The 3,989-nt window shown below is 31.8% G+C and overlaps 1 long non-coding RNA gene across 2 annotated transcripts; it reads right to left on the bottom strand.

Moving 5' to 3' along the window:
• Positions 1-900: 900 nt before the first annotated feature.
• LOC112720491 (uncharacterized) lies at positions 901-3,613 on the bottom strand. 2 transcript variants are annotated; one of them, XR_003162188.3, is made up of 6 exons: positions 3,288-3,576; positions 2,632-2,779; positions 2,109-2,230; positions 1,638-1,683; positions 1,398-1,506; positions 901-1,307 (listed from the first exon to the last, which is right to left on the bottom strand). It is a non-coding gene; the product is annotated as an uncharacterized lncRNA (long non-coding RNA). The 2 variants fall into 2 exon arrangements; XR_003162190.3 differs by lacking the exon at positions 2,109-2,230 and having other exon boundaries at positions 3,288-3,613.
• Positions 3,614-3,989: the final 376 nt, after the last annotated feature.

Here is a 3,989-nt window from a genome sequence, read left to right as displayed (position 1 = left end):
CAGTTCCACACTATCTTTCTTAGTGTAACAAGGCTAAGGTTATTTGGGATCTCTTGGATGCACCCTTATTTAGTAGAGGAGCCGCTATTAGTACAAAGATTTGAGATCTAGATGAGGAAAGCTTTAGCAGGGAAGGAGTCCCTTTTCTTTCCTAAAATATGGTGAACATAGTGCCACCGAAACTAGGATATTTCGATCCCCAAGATGAATGATCGAATAAGAAGGTATCAATGCTAAGAAAGCTACCCAAGGGTTATATCAGAGCATTGAATCGGCCTGGAATCCTCCATCGAAGTATATGGTGAAAGTTAATTGTGATGTTAGTGTCTATCATGAGCATAATTTGGTTGGTTTTGGCTGTGATTCAACTGGAACCACTACAAGAAACACCGTTAAAATTGACAGCCAAATCGACGGCTAGGCTGTCGATAATATTAAAAATCGACGACAAAATCGACGGTGGATGAGGTCGCTATTAAGCTTGTCAATTTTTCAAAATTCTAATAAAATCGACGGCTTACCAGACCGTCGATAATAATTCATTAAAATCGACAATCTTCCCGTCTATAATATGAGTTTGAGAGTTTTACCTGCTTAATAAAATTAACAGTTTTGCCATCGATATTATTATACAAAATCAACACCGTTTCCGTCGATATTTGATTCAATAAAATCAACTAAAGAGTCATCGATTTAATTATTAAAATACCGACAAATTTGTTGTCTATATTTTGTTTTCTTTTGTCTATTTTAAATTTAAAAAGTGACAACTTTACCGTCGATTTTTATAGCAACATTTTTTTAATTATTTTTTCTATTAAAAAATAGTAGACAATTAATGCAAATAAAATTTTAAATATCCAAATAAAATTTATAAAAAATATTAGATAACAAGACAAATAAACTTTTAAATATAATTTATACTAAATATTAGATAATGAGTTTACAAACTTATCAAAATAATAAATAATCCTTTAATATAAAGACTCAAGACAAGATAAATAACTAAACTCAGACTGATATTCGTTTAAATTGCAATCCACTAATAATACAAAATATTCAAAAAAAATAAATAACCTACCATACTCATACTCATACTCTGTTAGTGATAATATAATGTATAAGGAATTTGTCATTCAGTTTCAATTTTCATTTTTTCATTCAAGAGAACTAAACTACCTTGAGTATGCTTTGAATTTGAACTAGAACCTTGCTCTGCTTTGGCGAATTTCCCAACCGAGACTACAGTGCAGCCTTCATGTGCATGATCAAAGCAATACTTGCTAATTCCCTTGGAAATTCCATTCCTATAAGAAACAAAATAAACATTTGTCATGTCTGATCTTGACAATGAAAATTCATGATATGATGATTGTTACATCATCACTAGTTCTTACTTGTTTTTTGGATTTCTTGAGTTACGTAGAAGAAGAAAACCGGCATTGATGGACTTGGCTTCCTCAGCTAACTCTCCACCTACTATGGAACTGAATGCCACTCTTGCCTCTACAAAATATTAAATATTGTAGTTCAGCAGTAGTTAAATGCACTAAATATGAAAAATGATTAGGATCCTAACTTATCTTCCTAATTTTTAAAGAATGTAAGAGTATCCATCAGGGCTAAGAGCGACCAACCTCTTCAGGAAAATGAACACCATTTGCCTTTTTTATAGCTTCAACCCTATAAAACAGAAGCATATATAATGGAAGTTCTGATTATTAGTAAAGTGACAAATACCAGCAGCGATAACTTGCACACATATACTGCACCAGAGATAGATGTAGCTAATTTTCCTTTTTAACAAGTTCTATGTATCTAAAACAAAAAAATACCTTCGTTGATGAGACTTGACATAGTTAATAAGAAGATAGTAATATCAAGCATATCAAGTTAAAATTATGGATTTTCTTATTGTACAAAGTAAAATAAAGGCCAAAATCTGTGTTTTTAGATTTTTTTTCAAGATAAGTTTGAGTAGTTCTCAATTAATTACACAGTGGGAGGAAAACAAAAGACTATTTCAGAAAAATACTTACATGCCCATGCCAAATTAACACATAGTTAACACCAAAAGATTTTATAACAAGATATGGAATGATCCTTACTTTTTCTTTTCATGCTTGTGCTCGACAAGAAGAGCAGAATCAAAGGTACCTTTGCCAATCTACTCTAGAATTTTATACTACTCCATTTCACTCTACCTCTTACAAGTCAGAGTAACACTAACCTGTAAATATTATTACTAGAAAAGTTAAGTTTATGAATTCATTGCAGCAACTAATATGACTTTAAAACCACGACCTAACATATCAAAGGTGTGTAATGAAGATCTTCAAAATTCAAATATTGTTGGATCAACCAATTCAAACTTACTTCAATACATTAGTTTCTATATCCACAACCTTCAAAAAAAAGAAAGTAATCCTAAATTTAACAAAAGCCAAAAATAAAGAAAAGCATTGAGAAGTATACAAAAACATAACTAACTTGCTTAGTTTAGTGTTAAAAATATAGCAAAACTGAAAAAAGAAAAATATCAAGTAAAATGCTACATCTAAGTATCATCTAATAATAATACACACGTGCACACATAAATGGATTGATGGACTACTAATATAAGTTTATTACCCTTCAAAATTCGGTTCCTCACAGTAGCTTTCAAAGAAGATACAGACTCTTAATCAAAACAGCTTATTGAAGGTGCCTTGTTAACACTGCTTCCGTATATCCAGTCACTTGAGTTGTGCAAGAAATGATCAGCAAACTTTGCAAGAGACTAATAGAAAAAAATGATCAGTAAACTTTGTATATAACTCACATGTCCTTTATGCAAAAGCTTAAAGTGTCTCTAATATGTCCTTAGTAAAAAGCGTTGCAAGACACTGAAGTTCTTTACAGATTTCCTCAGCATAAAACGAGGTTACATATAGTTGATATGTACATTGAATCCAACTTAATAAACAATTAGAGAACTAGCACAAGAAATAGAGAAGAACCCTACAAATCCATGTCAGTCATGAAAAGCGAATACAAAATTGTAGGATAACACAGAAAAATGAACAAAAGTAGTGATAACATCCGCAATGCCTTTCTTCCTTCATCATTCTCTGAATTGAAGACCTATAACAACTAGGTTTCAGTAATATTGATTATGATAACTAGGTTTCAATAATATTAATGCAATTGTTATTAACAAACACAAACTTAGAATTTCATGATGAAAATAGTATATACAACAACTGCAAAAATAAATATAATAATCAAAGAGAAAGAAAGAAACTTACATGAAGAGGATGCCGCAGCAGCGGGCTCGGCAAAGAAGAAGAAGTTCTACTCTCCGGCAGAAGACGGCGGGTTTTCTCAAACATCGGAGAAGACGAAATTTTGCTGATCTGCTTTCTGTCTCTCCTTTACGGTGACTCTGTCTCTGGTCTCTACTCTCAGGTGTTGGAGAAGAAGAAGAAGAAGCCTCACTCTGAACTCTGATTCTCTGAAGGTTTAGGGTTAATGTTTGGGGAATTGAGCGAAATGAGGGATGCGGGTAGTAAAGGCCGGCATAATTTTTTTGTTAATAAAAATCGACGGTAATTTCATCGATTTTAGTTAAAACAAAAATCAACATTTTGGTTGTCTATTTTATATAATAAATCTACATCGTTTATTTAATTTTAAAAGAAGCTCTCCATCGTTTAAATTTATCGACGACGAAAACTGTCGATATTATAATTATTAGAGTAGACAACTAGTCCGTCGATTATAAAGAAAAACAATTATCACGCTATCTCGTTGGCAATGTGAGGATAATATCAAGATGTTAGAAGTTACTAAAATAATAGATGACAGTATTTTATTTTTAATAATTTTTTTATTTTTATCGACAACAAGCCGTCGAAAAATAACGACAAAAAATTTGATCGTCGCTTTTTGGCGTCGATAATTACACTGTTTTTTGTAGTGAACTTAGCTGTTTTGGTTTGTTGCTAAAT

Source organism: Arachis hypogaea, chromosome 11, assembly GCF_003086295.3.
Source record: "Arachis hypogaea cultivar Tifrunner chromosome 11, arahy.Tifrunner.gnm2.J5K5, whole genome shotgun sequence".
NCBI classification, from domain to species: domain Eukaryota; kingdom Viridiplantae; phylum Streptophyta; class Magnoliopsida; order Fabales; family Fabaceae; genus Arachis; species Arachis hypogaea.
The sequence above is the reverse complement of the archived record's forward strand: the minus strand, read 5'-3'. Positions and strand labels throughout refer to the sequence as shown.